Source organism: Chiloscyllium punctatum, chromosome 20 (genome assembly GCF_047496795.1).
Source record: "Chiloscyllium punctatum isolate Juve2018m chromosome 20, sChiPun1.3, whole genome shotgun sequence".
NCBI classification, from domain to species: domain Eukaryota; kingdom Metazoa; phylum Chordata; class Chondrichthyes; order Orectolobiformes; family Hemiscylliidae; genus Chiloscyllium; species Chiloscyllium punctatum.
The window spans coordinates 66,111,391-66,134,580 of record NC_092758.1 but is presented as its reverse complement, the minus strand read 5'-3'; positions in this window follow the sequence as shown (position 1 = coordinate 66,134,580).

Here is a 23,190-nt window from a genome sequence, read left to right as displayed (position 1 = left end):
ACTAATGCACCTAACACTATGGGCAATTTTAACATAGCCAGTTCACCTACCCTGCACATCTTTGGACTGTGGAAGGAAACCGGAGCACCTGGAGGAAACCCCACGCAGACACAGGGAGAGTGTGCAAACTCCACACAGAAAGTCTTCCGAAGTTGGAATTGAACCTGGGACCCTGGTGCTGTGAGGCAGCAGTACTAACCGCTGAGCCACTGTGCCACCCCAGGATTATTTTCCTCAAATACTCCTGAAACCTCTTACCCTTCATCTTACAACTATGTCCCCTCATTATTGACTCTGTTACTAAGAAGAACAGCTGCTTCCTATCCCTCCTCAGCCTTCCCTGCTCTAAAGGAAACAACTCAAGCCTATCCAACCTCTCTTCATAACCAAAGTGTTCCAACCCAGGCAACATCCCAGTGAATTTTCTCTGCACCCCCTCCAATGCAATCACATGCTTTCTTATGTGAGGAGACCAGAGCTGCACACAGTACTTCAGCTGTGGCCAAACCAAAGTCCTGTACAGCTTCAGCAATAACCTCCCTGCTTTTATCATCTGTGCCTCAACTGATAAAGGGGAGCACCATGTTAACTGCTCTATTAACATGTTCAGCCATTTAATTGATCAATGGATAAGCACCGTTAGATCCCTCTGAGCTTGATAGTGTCCTGTCATTCATTGAATACCCCCTTATCTTGTTACTTCTCCCAAAGTGTATCACTTCACACTTTTCTGGATTAAATTCCATCTGCTATTGATCTGCCCATTTGACCAACGTATCATCAGCAAACAGCCCCATCTCTGACATGATGCTGGGGGTAGCATTCCTGATGAAGTGGGTTGTTGGGCCTAGGACACAGGCATGAGGAGCTGCTGTTGTGAAGGCCAGCGGTGGAGATGATCGACCTCAAAATAATCACAATTATCTGCCGATGTATTCAGTACAATTCCAACCAGTGGAGAATTCCCCCTGGTTCCCATTGACTCCAGTTTCACTGAGGCTTCTTGATGTCACACTCAGTCACATGCTGCCTTGGTGTCAATGACATTCAAGGCCATATTAATGCAGGTTTCTTGATAATTGAGTGCCTAAATATACTCTCTTTGATATTTTTATACACAACAATTTAAATTATAAATTATAATCAGCACAATGGTACTTATCTGACCCTTATTAGGTTCAATGGCCTCCACTATTTCTGTCCACACCAGAAAAGGTAAAAGGATGTTGGATTTTTCAGTTGACTGGACACCATCTGTTTGTGACAGCTGATTACCAATCTCATTGCTAATACTCCTCTTCCGAGCATGAGTTGTAATTTTATTTTACTAATACACTGTTCAAGCAAAGTTAATTATTTATTGAAACACAGTAACGAGATGAGAGATCATCAGGAAATATAATAGTTATCCACATATTGTTGACCATTTCGTGAATATTCCTGTAGTTTGTAAATCCTGACACCAGCCACTGCAGACCTAAATGCTTGATCCTAAATGCATGATCCTTAAAATGCTGATAGGAGTCACGAATATAAATGTAAGCAGCTTATTTAAATTGGACCCCTGAGCATTGAACTTCAAGATATCAGTTGAAAAAGAATAAACCTGTCTTGAGATTTGAAGGATTTTTTCCACCAAAAGGTGGATATGTGAAAAAGGACAAAGAGCATGAGCATTAATATTGTGATTATTTGATAAAGAGCTGATTAAGCATATGGGAATAAATGAGATTGAAGTTTATGAATTGATGCTTAGATGTATAATTAAATACTGCCTGGAAGGGAGAGAGTCGTCCAGTGGTATTACTGCTGGATTATTAATGTAGAAACTTAGCTGATGTTCTGGACACCTGGGTTTAAATCCCACCATAGCAGATGGTGGAGGTTGAATTTAATTTAACAAAACAAATCTGGAATTAAAGGTCTAATGATGACCATGAATTCATCGTTGGTTGTTGGAAAAAAGCAATCCGGTTCACTAATGCCCTTTTGGGAAGGAAATCTACCATTCTTACCTGATCTGGCCTACATGTGATTCCAGACCACAGTAATATAGTTGACTCTTAACTGCTCTCTGTCAGGATCTGCTCTCTGTTAAGGATGGGCAATAAATGCTGGCCTAGCCAGAGACATCCATATCTGTGAGTGAACAAAGGAAAAAAACTACAATAGTTTCTATGTTCATTAACAAAAAAAGAAGTATGATCTGTAGAAAGTACTGTTTTGTTTCTGGTAAACTTAACCTGATGCATGATAATATTTTAATTTGAACATGAGGATTTTTGAGACATTTACTTAAAAAACAACATGCTACATCTTGTGGCAATGAAGTAACTGGTTATATCCAGACTGAAGTCAGTTAACCTACAAAATTAAGTTGGTAGGCCTGCACAGAGAATTATTTTTTACTCTTCAAGGAATGTGAGCATAGTTGCTGGATCAGCATTTTCTGCCGATCCCTAAATAATTGCCCTTGAGAAGCTGAAGTTCCTTAAGATAAGACCATAAGAAACAATTGATCATTGCTTACATCCACTTTCCTGCCCTTTCCCCAGAACTCTTGATTCTTCTCTAACAGCCTTAAATAGACACAAAGACTCTGCCTCCACGCAAGGATTTCCAAAGACTGATAACCCAGAGAAGAAATTCCTCCTCAACTCAGTCCTCCTTTTATTCTGAGACCATGCCCTCTGGTCTAGACTCTTCCCTGAGGGAAAACATCCTCTCAGCATTTACCCTGCCAAACCCCTTATGAATCCAATATATTTCAACGAGATAATCTGTCATCCTTCTCAACCTGTTTCAGAATAGTAGAGTCCAATTTATTTAATCTTTGCAAATAAACATTCTCCCTGTGTCTGTGTGGGTTTCCTCAGGGTGCTCCGGTTTCCTCCCACAGTCCAAAAGAAATGTGCAGGTTAGGTAAATTGGCCGTGCTAGATTGCCTGTAGTGTTAGGTGGGTCTGGGTGGGTTGTGCTTCGGCGGGTCAGTGTGGACCTGTTTCCACACTAAGTAATCTAATCTAATCTAATCTAATACAATTCTTCCATACTGAGGATCATCCAAGTGAAACATCTCTAAACTGCTTCCCAATGAAATGATATCTTTTCATAAATAAGTCGACCAAAACTGCTCACAGTACTCCAATTGTAGATGTGATCTCGCCAGATCTCTCCAGATGTGATCTCACCAGCACATTGAATGATTGCAGTAAGATATTCTTGCTGTTATACTCCAACCCCTTTGAAATAAGCTCCAATATTCCCTAAGCTTTCCTGATTACCTGCTGCACCTGTGGTCACCTCTATTTGCTAAACACTGAATTTTCATTGATAACAGTCTGAAATTCCATTTCCAATCCAAGGATGATTTCCAGGAGGTGATTATGCCTAAGTATAGAGGCTGGCGGATGAGAAGATGTCAGTGAAAAAGGTTGCCTCAGTACTCTGGCATACTCTCTTAGATATTTCAAAAAACAGCCTTTCAAGACTCACACCTCACAACTTTACAACCAGCTGCACTTCTCATGTTCTACCCATATGACCCCACAACATCCTGGACCTTCATCTTTGTCCTCACACTCTCAATACCAAATTGTGTCTCATCAGCCATCCCTCAGGATCCCCTACAAAGTCAAAGTCAATATATGCCCTTCGTGCATCCATAATAGCCCTTCATTAAGTTCAAACTTATATTAAAAAATAATATTTCTCAAAACTATTCCCAGAGTAGTGTGCTCCCCTAAGTATGTTTGCATTTTATTTGGTGCTACATCTGGAGTCTTGTAAGTTGTTTGAGGTCATTAAAGGACTAAATATTAATTTTGTAATCCTAATGTGCAAATATTGAATATTCTTCTGTGATGTGTCTTTGTCCATTTATTCAATGCCAGATTGCAAACTATTTATTTGAAATGAATATTTTAGAAGACTAGACAAAGTAATATCATATCAATGCCTTAACATCAACAGCCTAATATTCCAACCATCAGGCATTATTCTCAGTTCTGGCAGTTTAGTAGCTTCATTATCTTTTTTTAATAATGAGATCCTTTAGCTTATCAAACCCTTTTGTTCGATACAGCAACGCTTCATTTCGAGATTGCATTTTCCGTTTTCTGAACCCTATAATTAACACAAAAAAAATCAATTTCATTGAACTGTGACTGCCTGTGTCTAATTGGTGTCCCATCATCTGCTATTTGGTAGCATGAAGATAATAAGTCACTTCATCAGACCAGTTTCAGTGGCTGATTTTTACACATTAATGCAATGCCTTTTAATAGTTGAAACGAACAACTGATTGTACGCGTTATCTTTTCATGAGCTATTGTGCTGTGTGAAACTTTTTCAGCACAGGTCATATGTTAAAAACGCATAATGATTGGTTGGGTTAAACTCTATAAGGTTATGGTTATAACTGTGTCAAAAGTAGCGTTTAGTCACAAAGCTACAAGAGGATGAATTTCCCCCACTTCACTGGAAGCATGGCTGAAACCCTAACATGCATAAATGGGAACAGTGCCAATGAATGATGCTCAGCCATATCCACTCCTGGGTTGGCTGGTTCCTCAGTTTACACCCTGAAGTTAGATTAGATTAGATTACAGTGTCTAACTACAGTCTGGGTATCAGCCCAACAAATCCACACCAACCCTCCGAAGAATAACCCACCCAGACCCATTCTCCTACCCTATATTTACCCCTGACTAATGCACCTAACACTATGGGCAATTTAGCATGGCCAGTTCACCTGATCTGCACATCGTTGGATTGTGAGAGGAAACCGGAGCACCCAGAGGCGAGAATGTGCAAACTCCACACAGACAGTTGCCTGAGGCAGGAATCGAAACAGGTCCCTGGTGCTATGAGGCAGCTGTGCTAACCATTGAGCCACCATGCCACCCGTGCCACTGTGCTGCCATTCAAATGCCATGTTTCCTTTGAAGTTATTCTATCTGAATGATAGGATACAGATGTGTAATACATTCATATAAAGCACTTGTGGATAGAAATATTAACAACCTTATCATTGTGTATTTTAAAAGCTATAAGTTCCATAGATCAACAAACTGTCAGGTAGAAATTCCACTTTGGCAGAATTCAGAAAGAAACTAAGTTTCCTTCCAAAATCTTCTCCACTCCATTATCACAATTCGAGTAAGTTATCCAAATTGTGCAATTTGCTGACTGAACAATAGGCTGTAGGAGGGCATATTACTCACTCATTGCTTCTCCAGTCTAAGGCACTAAGTTACATCCTCAGCTAATTTGCAACTAGGGCAATCACAATCACGATAGAGGCAAACATGGCAGCTAAAACCCAAATATATGATATTTGATCAGATAGTCAGTTTTGGTGATAGCAATGAAGGAATAAATGTCAACTATGATATTGGGAGAACATCTCTTGCTCCACTTTCAACAGGGTGATAGGGCTACTTTGTTATTTGAATGGTTACCTGGTTGTATAAGTTTCCAGCTTTATTCTGAAGTTAACAATGCTCCTCACAATGATAGCCTGAAAATAATGAATCGAATTCAATGTCTGTTATATATTTGTTCACTGAATAGCAATTTGATATAGAATTGATGCATCTCAAATATCATCTACTGCACTCATGGTTACCTCATGTTCCCTAAAACAATATTTCCAGTCTCGTGACATAAAACAAAAAAAAGGCGAATGTAGCATTACTAAAATCAACCTTGGTAAACTGTCTTGGGTTATCAGCCAGTTTATCCATGAATGAAGTGAACCAGAGATTTACAAAGGAAATGATTTATTTTCCAAATCAGACTTTCTGCCTTTTCATTTTGTGCTTATATATTATTGAAAAATAACCATATCAATTACTTAGCACAATATCATCAATCATCTTTGCTTGTTGAATACCTTTAGACACAAATGCTTGATTGCCAGAATTAAGATTAATTTTGGCATCTGTATTCTTCACAAGACACTAGACATCTCATCCTCGTAAAACAACACAAAACTATTGAGGTTAGAGTTCACAAATGGCTCTGGGAGTTTATATAATGTGCAACTAAGCTTTGCCAATCATAAGGAAGCCAGGCCCAATCTTTAGTCTGCAATGAGTCAGCCTAGTTCACTCATTGCCCTTACTTTGACAAGAAAATAGTCAGTTATGCAAAGCATCCACAAATGATAGTTACACATAAGAGGAAACAGCTTCAAAAGAAGGAAAAAGAGACAGAAAAAACAAAATTAAAACCTAACTGAATGCTGACAACTTTTCATCAGTATTGTGTGATGATGCAGATGAGGAAACTACGAGTCATATCTCCAAGCTTGCGGATGACAAAAAGCTGGAGGAGTGGATGTGCTATGAGGAGAATGCAGAGAGATTTCAGAGCAATTTAGACAAGTAATTGGGCAAACACATAACAGATCAATATAATGTGGATAAATATGAGATCATCCACATTGGTAGCAAAAACAACAATCTGAATAGGGATAGATTGGAAAAGGGGAAGGTGCAATGAGACCTCAGTGTTCAGATATATCAGTTGCTGAAAGTAAGCATGCAGGTGCAGCTGTCAGTGAAGGAAGCAAATGGTGTGTTAGACTTTATAGTGGGAGGAATCGATATAAGATTAGGGGTGGCTTGCTGCAACTGTACAGGGCATTGGTAAGATCACATCTGAAGTATTGTATGCAGCTGTGGGCTCCTTATCTGAGGAAAGATGTTCTTGCTATTGAGGTTCAGCGAAGAAATTTACCAGAATGTTTCCAGGGATAATTGGAATGACATATGAGAAGAGATTGGATTAAGTTGGACTATGAGAAAGTGAGGACTGCAGATGCTGGAGATCAGATCTGAAAAATGTGTTGCTGGAAAAGAGCAGCAGGTCAGGCAGCATCCAAGGAGCAGGAGAATTGACGTTTCGGGCATAAGCCCAAGGGCTTATGCCCGAAACGTCGATTCTCCTATATTCACTGGAGTTTAGAAAAACGTCGATTCTCCTATATTCATTGGAGTTTAGAAAAACATTGATTCTCCTATATTCACTGGAGTTTAGAAAAATGAGGGGGCATCTCATAGAAATTTATACAATTCTAATAGTTTTGGATAGGGTAGATGCAGCAAGGATGTTCTCAGTGACCAGAGAAGTCCAGAGCCAGGAATCACAGTCTAAAGATATGGGCTAGGCCTTTTAGGACAGAGATGTGGAGGAATGTCTTCACCCAGAAAGTGGTGAATCTGTGGAATTCCCTGCCACCAGAAATGGTAAGGCCAAAATATTGGAGACTTTCAAGAAAGCTGTATATATAGGTCTTAGTGTTAAGGGAATCAAAGGATATGGGGAGAAAGCAGGAGCAAAGTACTGAGCTGGATGTTCAGCCATAATGATATAAAAAAAAGAGTTAGGCATGAAGTGTCAAATGGCCTACTCTGCTCTTATATCTCATGTTTTTATAACATGCATTTATGTCTTTTTATGTGTGAGTGTAAATGCCTGTACGGGAGTGTACACTTATCATGTTGGATATGGTGGATGATGAAATTACTTTCTACTTTAAAAATAAATTAGATTAAAAAATGTTTATTGCTGCAATATTGTGCGTTTTGGGTGAAATAATTAAGTGCTCTTAGCTATTCTGTGCTAATTTAGGTTTCCTTTGTTTAATGAATTCAGTGGAGATAAGTGTGAACAGCTTATGTTAGCTATCATTCTGCTATTTTTAGTTGATACATATAATATTTTCTAACTTGTATATCCACTGTCTTTTATTATCTGTGGAATTTATGATTAATCTGGGTTTATTCCTTCAAATGTAGAGAGAACAAATTTAACTTGCCACATGAGATCAGCACAAGTGGATGGCAATCCTGTGTGGGTATTTGACTCAATGATCTGGCACCTTTTAACTGTTGGGCCTCAGTTGAATGTCATCAGTCATTTGCTTGGCTGCTTCCAGTGGGATGTTTCATCTTGCCAAAATGCATATGCAAACATCAGAAGACACACACAATTAACAAGAAAAAGTAATGAGACAAAGGTGGAGGAAAGCTGATGCAAGAATCTTGTGGCTGGATAATGTTGGTTGTGGGAAGGGTCAAACTGAGACATCAAGTACCCAACATGCCTTGCAGACCCTAATTAATTATATTAATGACGTTCAAGCATAATAATGACATCAAGCCTCACCAAAGTCAATGAGATTAAAATCAAGGATGGAGCAGCAAATGGAATCAAACCATTATAATTGTTTGTGATTGGGAAATACCAAAATAAAATCTGATTATGGTCTTTGTAGGACATAATGAGGTCAACTACAAGTTCATAACTGTTCTCTGGGAAGCTAGGGAGCCTTTGGCTTTGATATTTGAGTCGTTATTGTCTACAGTTTTAGTACCTGAGGACTGGAGGAATGCAAATGTTATGCCCTTGTTCAAGAAGGGCAGTAGAGATGACCCAGGTAATTATCGACCAGTGAGCCTTACTTCTCTTGTAGGAAAGGTTTTGGAAAGGATTATAAGATCAAAGTTTGTGAGAAGATTTGTAGCTCGGGTGCTCGTTGTTGTGGTTCTGTTCGCCAGCGATTCCCAGCTCAGCGAACAGAACCACAACAAGGATTATAAGAGATAAGATTTATAATCATCTAGCAAACAATTTGATTTCAGATAGTCAACATGGTTTCGTCAAGGGCAGGTCATGTCTCACAAACCTCATTGAGTTTTTTGGGAAGGTGACCAAGCATGTTGATGATGGTAGGGCAGTTGACGTGGTATATATGGACTCCAGTAAAGCCTTTGATAAGGTTCCACATGGTAAGCTGTTGGAGAAAATACAGAAGCATGGTATTGAGGGTGATTTAGCATTTTGGATTAGAAACTGGCTTCTGAAAGAAGGCAGCAAGTGGTGGTTGATTGAAAATATTCAGCCTGAAGTCCCATTACTAGTGGTGTGTCATAAGGATCTGTTTTAGGACCACTGCTGTTTGTCATTTTTACAAATGACTTAGATGCTGGCATAGGTGGATGGATTAGTAAATTTGCAGATGACACGAAAGTCGGTGGAGTAGTGGACAGTTTGGAAGAATGTCACAGGTTGCGGGGGACATGGATAAACTGCAGAATTGGGCTGAGGGGTGGCAAATGGAGTTCAATGCAACTAAATATGAGGTGATGTGGGAAGAATAACAGGAAGGCAGAGTACTGGATCAATGGAAAGATTCTTGGTAGTGTGGATGTGCAGAAGGATCTTGGAGTCCACGTACATAGATCCCTGGAAGTTCCACCCAGGGTGATAGTGCTGTTAAGAAGGCATACGGTGTGTTAAGTTTCATTCATTGAGGGATTGAGTTCCGGACCCACAATATCATGCTGCAACTATATAAAATGCTAGTGCGGCTGCATTTGGAATATTGTGTACAGTTCTGGTTGCCATATTTTGGGAAGGATATGGAAGCATTGGAAATGGTGCAGTGGAGATGTTGCCTGGTCTGGAGGGAAGATCTTATAAGGAAAGGCTGAGAGACTTGGTCTGTTCTCATTGGAAAGAAGAAGGCAAAAAAGGGATTTGACAGAGACATACAAGATGATCAGAGGATTAGATAAGGTAGACAGCGAAAGTCTTTTTCCTAGGATGATGACGTCAGCTTGTATGAGGAGACATAACTACAAATTGAGGGGTGATAGATTTAAGACAGATGTCAGAGGCAGGTTCTTTACTCAGACAGTGGTAAGGGCATAGAATGCTTTGCCGGCCAATGTAGTCAACTCAGGTACTTTATGGAGATTTAAACAATCCTTGGATAAGCATATGGATGATGATGGGACAGTGTAGGGGGACGAGCTGAGAATTATTCACAGGTCGGTGCAACATTGAAGGCTGAAAGGCCTGTTCTGTGCTGTATTGTTTTATGATCTATGTTCTATGTTCTATAACAAGCATCTGCTGATGTTTATTAATTCTGGTTCCAGTTCAAAAGAATTGGTGGGTTGCCTTTTGAGGAAAGGTTGGACAGGCTAAGCTTGTATGCAATGGCATTTCAAAGAATAAAAGGTGACTTGATTGAAACATATCTGATCCTAAAAGAGCACATGGTGTAGACCAGATTGACATCCAAATTCTGAATTTGGCATATTTCAAATTCTTAATTACTTGATCATTTTGAAGTGTGAGAGGTCAAAAGTTTTGTCAATAGAAAAGATGAGGATTATTATAAAGTATATAACTATGTTTTCTTTTAGAAACTTCATAGTTTTCTTTATTAAGAGACAGCACTTGAGTCTCTGAATCAACTAGGAGAAAGTGAGGACTGCAGATGCTGGAGATCAGAGCTGAAAATGTGTTGCTGGAAAAGCGCAGCAGGTCAGGCAAGGAACAGGAGAATCGACGTTTCGGGCACCAGCCCTTCTTCAGGAACAGCCCTTTTCCAGCAACACATTTTCAGCTCTCTGAATCAACTACCTTACTCTCCATCATGACAAAACATTCTATTATATTATGGTCACTCATCCCTAATGGGTCTCACACAGCTAGATTCGCAATGATTCCTTTCTCATTGCACAGTATCCAGTCCAGCAGTATCTAACTAGAGGCTCCTTCACATATTGGTCAAGAAACCATCCTTTAAACCTCAAGTTATTCCTTCTCTATGGCATTTTGGCTAATTTGACCTACTCAATCTGTGTGCAGATTAAAATCATCCATGATTACCGATATTCCCTTTTCACATGTATCTCTAATTTTCTATTTAATGCCATTCTCAACATCACCACTGCAGTTTGGTAGTTTATAAATTACATGTTTTTTGCCCCTTGGTATTTCTCAATTCTACCCATGCAGACTCCCCATTGTCAGAGCTAATATCCTTTGTCACTCTTGTATTAATTTTCTCTTTAATCAGCAATGCCACTCCACCAAATACTGTCCGTTCCAAATACTGAATCCCCTGGGACATTCAGTTCCCATCCCTGGTCACCCTGCAGCCATGTCTCTGTAATCCCAACTATATCAGACCTGTTTACATCTATCTGCGCAATTGGTTCATTCAGTTTATTGCAAAAGCTCCACACATTAAGGCACGAACGCTTGTCTTCTTAACATTGTTTGTCACATCACTCCCAATGTTTTTCTCAATATCTCTATTTGAATTTTGTCCTTTTGTCCTCTGCCTATCACATTTCTTTCTACTTTTTCAACTTTTGATTTTTTTTTTGTCTTTGCTGTCTCCTTCTCTGACTCCTTACATAGGTTTCCACCCCATTGGCTGATTAGTTTAAACCCTCCCAAATGATCTAACAAACACTCCCCCCAAGGACATCCATCCCAATCCTGCCCAGATGTAACCAGTCCAACTTGTTAAGGTTCCACCTTCCCCTGAACCAGTCCCAATGTCCCAGGAATTTAAACCCTCCCTCTGATACCATCTTTTCAGCCAACTATTCATCCAATATAGCATGTCATTTCTACTCTGACAGGGATCGGTGGGTCCACTGCTTTTGTTATTTATATGAATGATTTGGATGTGAACATAGGAGGTATAGTTAATAAGTTTGCAAATTACACCAAAGTTGGAGGTGTAGTGGACAACGAAGAAGGTTACCTCAATACAATGGGATCTTGAACAGATGGGCTAATGGGCCGAGGAGTGGCAGATATCATTTAATTTACAGAAATGTGATTCACTGCATTTTGGAAAAGCAAATCAGGACAGAACTGAAACACTTAATGACAAGGTCCAGGGGAGTGTTAATGGACAAAGAGACATTGAAGTGCAGGTCCATAATTCCTTAAAAGTGGAGTCAGGAGTGGATGGGAGAGTGAAGAGGACATTTGATATTCAAAGTTTAGGAGAAGATTTGTGGCTCGGGTGCTCATTGTTGTGGTTCTGTTCGCCGAGCTGGTATGGACATTTGGTATGCTTGCCTTTATTGGTCAGTGCATTAAGTATCAGGGTTGTGAGGTCATATTGCAGTTGTACAGCGTATTAGTTGGGCCACTTTTGGAATACTTTGTTCAATTCTGATGTCCTTGCTATAGGAGGGATGTTGTAAATCGTGAAAGGGTTCAGAAAAGAGCTACAAGGATGACGCCAGGGTTGGAGGGTTTGAGCTATAGGGGTATGCTAAATAGACTGAGGCTGTTTTCCCTGGAATGTCTGAAGCTGAGGGGTGACCTTTTATAAGGTTTATAAAATCATGAGGGGCATGGATAGGGTGAATAGACAAGGTCATTTCCCTAGGGTGGGGGAGTCCAGAACCACAGGGCATAGGTTTAAGGTGAGAGGGGAAAGATTTAAAAGGGGCCTAAGGGCCAACCTTTTCCTGCAGAGGGTGGTACGTGTATGGAATGAGCTGCCAGAAGAAGTGGTAGAAGCTGGTACAAATACAACATTTAAAAGGCATCTGGATGGGTATATGGATAGGAAAGGTTTAGATGGATATGAGTCAAATGCTGTCAAATGGGACTAGATTCACTTAGGATATCTGCTCAGCATGAACAAGTTGGACTGAAGGGTTAAATTCTATGCTGTATATTTCCATGAGCATGGTAGTAATCCTGACAATACTACCTTTGAGGTTCAATTTCTTAACTTTCTTTCTAGCGCCCTGTATTCTGCTTTTAGGACCTCATCCCTTTTTTTAGTCTATGTTGTTTGTTCTGATGTGTACCATGATCACTGGTCGTTTATCCTCCCAGTGCAGAATGTCCTGTACCCGCTCTGAGACATCCTTGACTCGAGCACTAGAGAGGCAACATACCATCCTGGAGTCTCGTTTGTGTCCACAGAAACACCAGGCTATTCCCTTTTCAGTTGAGCCCTCTATACTATTGCCTTGGCACACTTTTTACCCTTCTTCTCAGCAGCAGAACCAACTGTGATGCAATGAGTTTGACTGCTGCTGCTTTCCCCTGAGAGGACGTTCCTCTCAACAGTATCCAAACTGTATATTTATTTGCAGGGGAATGGCCACTGGAAAATCATACACTCCCTGCCTTTCTCTTTTGCTCTCTCCAGTGGTCACCCACTCCCCTCCTGCCTGAACAATCTGAGCCTGCGGTGTGACTACCTCTCTATACGTGCTATCTATGAAATTCTCTGCCTTGTGGATGCTCCACAGTGTCTCCAGCCATTGCTCCAGCTCTGAAACTCAAGCTTCCAGGAGTTGTAGCTGGAGACACTTCCTGCACACATGCTGGCCTAAGGGACTGGACCTATCCCCAGCCTGCCACATGGTGCAAGAAGAGAAAACCAAGACATTGAGCTCTCCTGCTGTGGTTTACCTCTTTAAATTAAACTTTGGAGAGTACCTCATATTTTTTCTTCTTTTTCTTTTTTTCTTTTTCTTATAAATTAAAGGAAATGAACAGAAAGAAAACCCAGGAAAAAACAATCATACCAAACAATAAAGAAGAACAAAAAGTCAAAATAAAGTCTACCTGAAACAGGGGAGAGACAAAAAAGAGAACTCTCCTCCTCAGTAGGAAACACCAACAGCAGTAATAACACACTGACTGTGTGGTCCATGCAGTTCCGTGGTCAGTCCCCCTCCTTAACACAAAATGAGAGTGCTTCACATAATGATCCAGTTCCCTCTGAGGCAACTTTCAGAGTGAACAGAACCTCTGACATGCCTGTGTTTTTTTCTCTTTTTGGATTTTCCCTCACACTACTGCTTTTCCACAGCAGCCATATCGTTTATGTGCAGAACAACAAGTGTGTAAATCTTTATTTATGTTCCACTACTATGGAGAAAGGAAACACCCAAGGGGTCAGTGACAAGCAATGCCCTTCTCAACAAAGGGCAATGCTGCATGATCAAAAAGGGAAGGGGAGGGTAGGGATTAAATCCAGTTACCTGTGACCCTTCTTTCCTACTCCATGTACTACCCTCACAGATTAGAAGCCGAGAAAGTATTATAAGCGATAGAAGTTGTAAGGATTTACCAGCCTTACCCTTCAATCAGCTCTCTCCATGGTAGTCAACTACAGCAGGGCAAGACCACTCACTTTTCCTTGCTTATGGTCATCACAATGACTTTTTTTGGTTAGAGGAGGGAGGGAGGGAAACATTGACCACCAACTGTCCCTTGACAACACTCTCCCCAGAAACCACTGTTTGGTAGTGGTGTCTGTGCCAATGCAAATCTTCACTCTTGGTTAGAATTGATGATTTGATATTATAGCTCCATACTAAGAAAAACCCAAGGTAATTGGGAGTTTGCACATTCTCCCTGTGTCTGCGTAGATTTCCTCCGAGTGCTCCGGTTTCCTCCCACAGTCCAAAGATGTGCAGGTCAGGTGAATTGGCCAAGCTAAATTGCCCATAGTGTTAGGTAGGGGGGTAAATGTAGGGGAATGGGTGGGTTGTGCTTTGGCGGGTCGGTGTGGACTTGTTGGGCCAAAGGGCCTGTTTCCACTCTGAAAGTAATCTTATCTAATCTAATCTAATCTAATCTACAGTCATCAGAGAACAATCATGATTAATCAATTTATAGGAATTCTTTGAAGAAGTAACATGCACTGTGGATAAAAGGAAGCCTTGAAGGCATTTGATGGCATGCCAGATCAAAGATTACTGTGGAAAATAAACGCTTATGGGATATGGAGTAACATAGTAGCATGGATAAAAGATTGGCTGGCTGACAAAGTACAGAGTATGCATAATTGGGTTCTTGGTTGATTGGCAGGATGTGATAGATGAAATCTGTGTTGGGGTCTCAATATTTTATACCTTATGGTAATGGTTTATATGAAAGGAGTGAATACATGACATATAGATTGTGAAGAAGATGAAAGGAAGTTGCAGAGGGATATTGAAAGTTTGAGTGTGTGGACAAAAGTCTGGCAGATGGAGTATAATATGGGAAATGTGAAGTTGATCACTTTGACATAAAGAACAAAGAAGCAAATTATTGTTTAAACAGAAAATTACTACAGAATTCTGATGTATGAATCAGAAAACATTAGTTTGTAAGTCGAATATCCAATCGGAAAGCTAATGGGATATTATCTTTTATAATGAGAGGAATTGAACCTAAAACTAAGGATTGTATACTTGTTATACAGGGTATAGGTGAGACTATATTTTGAATATTATGTGCAGTTTTAGTTGATGTATTTGCATTGGAAATATTACTAGATTAATACCACCTTTACCATCTGATATATACCACCTTTTCTCAGCTACAATGTGTTCTGAAGAATGGTCATTGAAAATTCAAAATGTTGTCTCTTCTTTCTGTCAACAGATGCAGCCTGACCTCTTGGGTTTCTCCCCTACTTTCTGCTTTTATCACTAGATTGATGCCACGGGTGGATAGATGAGGATAGGTTGGACAGGCCAGGCTTGTTTTCACTGGAGCTGAGAAGACTGAGAGCTGACTTGATGCTGAATGGTATTGATATGGTGGATGTGGAAGGAATGGTTCCTTTTGTGGGTCAGTCCTGAACTGGGGGATACTGGTATAAAATATCTTCCAGCACCACTAATCCAGTATAAAATTAGTGATTGCCCTTTCAGGACAAAAATAAGGATAATTTTTTTCTCACAGGGAGTTATTTGGAGGCAATTTTGAAAAATCTTACTGCAGAAGATAGGTGCAGGCAGGGACATTGAATCATTTTAAGAGAGCTGAATAAATTCTTGTTAAGAAGGGGCATTAAGGATTATAAGTGGTAGATTGGAATATGGCATTTGAAACACAAATAATAAAATCAGCCATGACCTTATCATTTGGCGGAACAGGCTTAAGTGGCTGAATTGTTTACTTTTGCTCCTATTTTGTACTTCAATATACACATGTAGAGCCAGGATGGACACGGCACTCAAATGGTTTCTTCTTCATTTGTAATTATCCAATGATTTTCTCTTTCTTCCTCTCTCAAAATATATATAATACACATGTATGTACCGACTCCCTTTCAATCTCTTTCTATGATTGCAAAATTAGGTTCCAGCTTGCCAATATTTTAGACTCTTTCTGTCAAGCACAAAAGGGCTCTTGTGGCACAGTAATAGTGGCCCTATGTCTGGACCAGGTGATCCAGGTTTAAGTACGACCTGCTCCAGAGGTTCATCATCAAATAACCTTCAAGAAGTGGTGGTCATTCACTGTTCTCCAGGTATATGGGTATGTTTATACTCAATTTATACTATACTTTATGGTAAAGCAAGGTGAAAACAGTTATGATTGATGAAAACTGGGCAACTGAGTAAGTCCATAAGATGTCTACTTCAGAAGTACAGAACGATGAATCTGTTCATAAATAACTTCGGGGCATAGCTGTCACACATGCAAAGACTAATATGGTGAAAAGGCTATGATTAAGCTGCACCCTCCGGCCAGGTGATCACTAATGATTAGAATAACACAAGATCTATTTACAAACTTGTCTGGATGAAGAAACGTAGCATCTTTCCTTAAATTCCTGAAACATTTATTTTTTCTGATCTGAATTGAGAAGGTAGGAAGATAAAGTGATTAAGAAGGCATAGGGGATACTTACTGTTAAAAGAGAAAGTCACCATAGTCTTACCAGATCATGGACCTGCTCTTTCATTCAAGAGATACAACCATAACAAGTGGTTGAACCTGAGGATTACCATTTCTCAAGTGAGACAAGAGGCTTGAAAAGAAGAACTCTTCATGGTAGCCTCAGCCGGTGCTGGAATTAAACCTACGCTGTTGGCATCACTCTACTTTGCAGCTAACTGAATTAATCATTAGTCAAAGTGTTGAATACAGTAACAGGAGATAATGATGGAGCTGTGTCTAATATTAGCTAGGCCTCAGCAGAAGTATTGTGCAGTTCTGGTCACCACACTATCAGGAAAAATGTGATTTCCACTGGAGAGGATGCAGCAGAGATTCAACAGAAAGTAATTTGGGCTTGAACAATTCAACTATGAAGAGAGATTGGAGAGTCTGGGGTTCCTTTCTTTAGAGCAGAGAAGGCTGGGTGGGAAATCTCACTGGGTTATAAAACATTATGAGTGGCAAAGACAGGAACAAACATTTTCCCTTCGTAGAAGGGCAACAAGTAAGGAACAGTTTTAGAGCAGGGGGAGCAGATTTAAGGAAAATGCCTTTTAATCAAAGCACGAAGACCAATTGGAACTCATTGCCAAAAAGAAGTGAAAGAAGTGTGAACCCTTAAGACATTTAATAAGTATTTAGATAAGGATTTGAAAATGCCAGAATGTACAAAACTATGTGCAAGGTGCTGGAAAACGGGATTAGAGCAATGCAAACTCAATGATCAAAAGGGATTCCTCTGTACTCTCAAAAAACATTGATTTCTTGATGAATTATCATGATAAATTTCTACATCTGGTTTATCTCTTTATGTCTGAACTAATTTTATCATTCATATTGCTTTTAAACTTCAGAGTACCACAGGAGGTGATATTATGCACTGGACTATTCTCCCAAAATGTAAAGACAACCAATTTCTTTCTCCACTAATTTTGTCTTCTGTAAGTGTAAAGTCATAGAGTACAGCATGGAAACCGGCCCTTCAGTCCAACTCGTCCATGAGGACCAGATATCCCAACCTAATCTAGTCCCCCTTGCCAGCAAATGGACCATATCCCTCTAAACTCTTCCTATTCATAATACCCATAGAACATAGAACATAGAACAATACAGCACAGAACAGGCCCTTCGGCCCACGATGTTGTGCCGAACTTCTATCCTAGATTAAGCACCCATCCATGTACCTATCCAAATGCCGCTTAAAGGTCGCCAATGATTCTGACTCTACCACTCCCACGGGCAGCGCATTCCATGCCCCCACCACTCTCTGGGTAAAGAACCCACCCCTGACATCTCCCCTATACCTTCCACCCTTCACCTTAAATTTATGTCCCCTTGTAACACTCTGTTGTACCCGGGAAAAAATGCCTTTTAACTGTTGTAATTGTACCAGCTTCCACCACTTCCTCTAGCAGCTCATTCCATTCGCACACCACACACTGTGTGGAAAAGTTGCCTCTTAGGTGTCTTTTATATCTTTCCCCTCTCACCCTAAACTTATGCCCTCTAATGTTGGACTCCGCACCCCAGGGAAAAGACCTTGTTTAATTATTCTATCCATGCCTTTCATGATTGTGTAAACCTCTATAAGGTCACGACTTAGCCTCCGATGCTCGAGGGAAAACAGTCCCAGCCTATTCAGCCTCTCCCTATAGCTCAAATTCTCCAATGCTGGCAACATCCTTGTAAATCTTTTCTGAACCTTTTCAAGTTTTACAACATCCTTCCAATATGAAGGAGACTAGAATTGCACACAATATTCCAATAGTGGCTTAACCAATGCTAATAGTTGCTTTTCCCAAAATGCAACACCTCACATTTATCTATATTAAGCTCCATCTGCCATTCCTCAACCCATTGGCCCTCTGATCAAGATCCCATTGTAATCTGAGGCAGCCTTCCTTTCAATTTTGGTGTCATCTGCAAACTTAGTAACTAAACCACATATACTCACATCCAAATCATTTGTATAAATGATGAAAAGTAGTGGACCCAGCGTGGATCCTTGTGACACTCCAGTGGTCACAGGCCTCCAGTCTGAAAAACAATCCTCCACCACCACCTTCTATCTTCTACCTTTGAGCCAGTTCTGTATCCAAATGGCTAGTTCTCTCCATATTCATAGAGATCTAACCTTGCTAACCAGTCATCCATGAGGAATCTTGTCGAATGTCTTACTGAAGTCCATATAGATCATGTCCACCACTCTGCCCTCATCAATCCTCTTTGCTACTTCTTCAAAAAACTCCATCAATTTTGTGAGACATGATTTCCCATGCACAAAGACATGTTGACTATCCGTAATCAGTCCTTGCCTTTCCAAATGCATGTAAATCCTGTCCTTCAGGATTCCCTCCAACAACTTGCTCACCACCAATGTCAAGTTCACCGGTTTATAGTTCCCTGGCTTGTCCTTACCACCTTTCTTAAATAGTGGTACAAGTAGACAACCCTTTATCCGAAATCCTGAAATCCGAAAAGTTCCAAAGTCTGAAGGATTTTTTTTGTGAAGTTGTTATCTCATTAACTAGATTGTTTGCCATGTAAACAGTTAACCCAAGTTGACACCCACTCAATGCATGTCACTCAGATGTGACGTGTGGGTGCATGGCCCAGCACCAGAAGACCTCGATTCTCTCTCAAGAACTGTTTTACTCAATGGTTCTGCTCCTCCAGTAAGATTTTTTGAAATTTCACCATCAAGCTAGCACTTACTCCGAAATTTGAAAAGTTCTGAATTCCAAAAACCAGCTGGTCCCGAGCATTTCAGATAAAGGATTGTGCACCTGTTCCACATTAGCCAACCTCCAGTCTTCTGGCACCTCACTTATGATTATCAATGACACAAATATCTCAGTAAGGGGCCCAGAAATCCTTTCCCCAGCATCCCACAGAATTCTAGGGTACACCTGATCAGGTCCTGGGGATTTATCCACTTTTATGTGCTTCAGACATCCAGCATTTCTTCCTCTGTAAGATGGACATTACTCAAGATGTCACCATCTATTTCCCTACATTCTACATTCCCTACATTTCCCTATATCTTCCATGTCCTCCTCCACAGTAAACACTGATGCAAAATACTCATTTAGTATCTTCTGCATCTCCTGCAGCACCACACAAAGGCCACCTTGCTGATCTTTGAGGGGCCCTATTCTCTCCCTGGTTATCCTTTTGTCCTTAATATATTTGTAAAAACCCTTTGGATTCTCCTTAACCCTATTGCCAAAAATGTCTCATGTCTCCTGATTTCCCTATTAAGTATACTCCTACTGCCTTGATACTCTTCTAAGGATTCACTTGATCGATCCTGTCCATACCTGACATATACTTCTTTCTTTTTCTTAATCAAACCCTCAATTTCTCTAGTCATCTAGCATTTCCTATACCTACCAGCCTTTCCTTTCACCCTAACAGGAATATACGGTCTCTGGACTCTCGTTAACTCATTTCTCAAGGATTCCCATTTTCCAGCCATCCCTTTACCTGTGAATACCTGTCCCCAATCTGCTTTTGAAAGTTCTTCCCTAATGCCATCAAAATTAGCTTTCCCCCAATTTAAAACTTCAACTGCTAGATCTGGTCCATCCTTTTTACATCACTATCTGAAAACTAATAGAATTATGGTCGCTAGCCCCAAAGTGATCCCCCACTGACATCTGTCACCTGCCCTGCCTTATTTCCCAAGAGTAGGTCATGTTTTGCACCTTCTATAGTTGGTACATCCACATATTGAATCAAAAAACTTTCTTGTACACACTTAACAACTTCATTTCCATCTAAACACTTAATACTATGGCAATCCTCGTCTATATTTGCAAAGTTAAAATCCCTCACAATAACCACCCTAGTATTTTTAGAGATAACTGAAGTTTCCTTACAACATTGTTTCTCAATTTCCTTTTGACTATTAGGAGGTCTATAATACATACCAATAAGGTGATCATCCCTTTCTTATTTCTCAGTTCCACCCAAATAACTTCCCTGGATGTATTTCCAGGAATATCCTGCCTAATACAGCTGAAATGCTATCCCTTATCCAAAACACCACTCCCCCTCCTCTTTTGCCTCCCTTTCTATCCTTCCTGTAGCATTTGCATCCTGGGACATTGAGCTACCGGTCCTGTCCATCCCTGAGGCATGTTTCTATTGCTATGATATCCCAGTCTCATGTTCCTAACCATGCCCTGAGTTCATCTGCCTTCCCTGTTAGGCCTCTTGCATTGAAAGAAACACAGCTTAATTTATCAGTCCTATCTTGTTCTCTGCTTTATCCATGCCTGACTGCTGGACTTCCTTCTTTTCTCAACTGTACCAGTCTCAGATTGACCTCTTTCCTTGTGATCTCCCTGGGTCTCTCCCCACCCAAGCAGCTCTAGCAAATCTCCCTGCCATGTATTAGTCATGTTCCAACTCAGGTGCAATCCATCCTTCTTATGCAGGTCACTTCCACCCCAAAAGAGATTCCAATGATCCAAAAATGTGAATTCTTCTCCCATACACCAGCTCCTCATCTAGGCTCTATTTGCTCTATCCTCCTATTCCTACCCTCACTATCTCGTAGCACCGGGAGTAATCCAGATATTACTACCCTCGATGACCTCCTTTTTAAATTCCTGCTTATCTTTCTATATTCTCCCTTCAGAATCTCTTCCTTTTCTATTTCTATCTCATTGCTTCCAATGTGTACAGTGATGCATTAATTCAAACAGCAAAGGCAATAACTGCACAGGTTCACGGTTGTGTTAGTTAGCAGTGTGGTTTTCTTTCTCTCTGTGTCGCCTGCACAGACCATGTGCTGCCTTTGTCTGTCATTCTCCCTTTTAAAAGTGCCATTGTTTTAATTACTTTTTTTCCTCCAAACTTCAAAAACAATGCAACAGCACATAAAACAGTTATTGCTGCTCCTGGAATTCGAGGAAATCACCTCCAAAACCTAAAATACCTCAAAAAAGGAGTAACCGGTTACAGCCAGAAATTTTTCCCGTCCTCCATTTTGGATTTGAAGCAGTCCAAGCAGAATTTTACAAGGTATGGTTTTTCAGGACTTTTTCTCCTGTTTTGTCTTTTCTGGAAGCTTAGATGTCTAGGGTAAAAGATTGGGGGAAGAAGGATGAGGGAGAGAAGGAAGGACTAAACCTTGTTTGTCAATCAAACAGGAATTTGGGATAAACGTGATGCACCTAACTGGTCTTTTCCTGTACATTGTTTCTGTTCATAAGTAAAAGCACCATTCACCTTTTATATATGTCATCCTTAACCACTGCTCCTTGCCACATCCTAGGAGATCACCACATTCCATGTCCTTTGCAACATGTGATTACTTATCTCTGATTGAAGAGTAGGAACAAGGAATGTTAATTTATCCAGGTGTGATATTGCTGAGAAATGAATTATAGTAGCAATGTTATAAAGCAAACAAAACCAATTTTTATGTAGCTGAAAATAAATATTACTCACGAATGAAAAAAGAACAACCAGAGTGCATGACAACACTGTCCTGTGGAGTTTGGGTCAGACAATTGACTGGCTGATGAAAGTAATCTGAAATGCATCAAACATTCACCACATTTTGTAAGATGTTAATTACCGTATTTAGTGTGCTATAAGTGATGCTGTCTGAAATACCCACTGTGCATATTTCAGTTTATGATTACCTGATTGAGAGAAATTATGATGAAAAACAGTTGGACTGTTTATGAGGTAAATCACTTGCCTTCTGACAGGGAAGCAGGCAGGTTAGATGATTTGTTGTGCAATACCTCTTATGAGTTCATCAGATGCAGGAATACTGGCAATAGGCTTGCTGAAGCTCTTAAGCTCTTCACGAAAATAACAGAAGTCATACCGTGTATGGATGTGCTGAGACATTCTAAATACACATCAGAGCAAGGATCAATATGAATTGGTAATTTGGGAGATAAATACAAGTATATATTATTTATAGAGGTACATTTTGTGAATTTGAATTCTCCGTATAAAGCTTTAAACACTGGAAACACATTCAGGAATTTGGATGCAGAGGTCACCACTAGATGCCACATTCTCTTCTAATTTGCTATGTATTCTGATGGTTGAAGCTCCACATTGGTGGTGCAAAATTCATGAAATACAACATCTGGAAGGTATCCAGAGGTACTGATAGAGTCCACAATTAAAACAGCAAAACCAAATGAAATCAGCAAGAGGTTCAAAAATGGATGCATTGTTCAAATGGCTCCTAAATATTAAAATAAAAGTTCTTAATGTCATTATTTTGAACAAGCAACACTAACTTTTTTGGAAGAAAAGTACAAAAGAATAAAACAAATGTATGTTTTCCATTCTCTGCTTTTTCAGTATTTTGTTGCCATTTACTTCAGTGCAGTCTCTGGATTACTTATATAATACTATGCCAGAATATTCTCAATATTGTGCTGCTCAGTAGTTTAAAAAGTTAAACCAAGGATAAAATGATGCAGGATATTTCTTTTGTGTCTTTCAGAGCAGTGCAGAACTTATGCTGCATACAAATAATCACCAAGAGGTTTTGCTAATCCCTATTCAGGAATGAATAAGTAACCTTTGTTAATGTCATGGGAAGATATCTAAGATTTCTCCTGCAATTCTTTGAAATTAAGATGCTTCATATTTTACTTTAACACACTTACAGTGTAGAAGGTGGCCATTCAG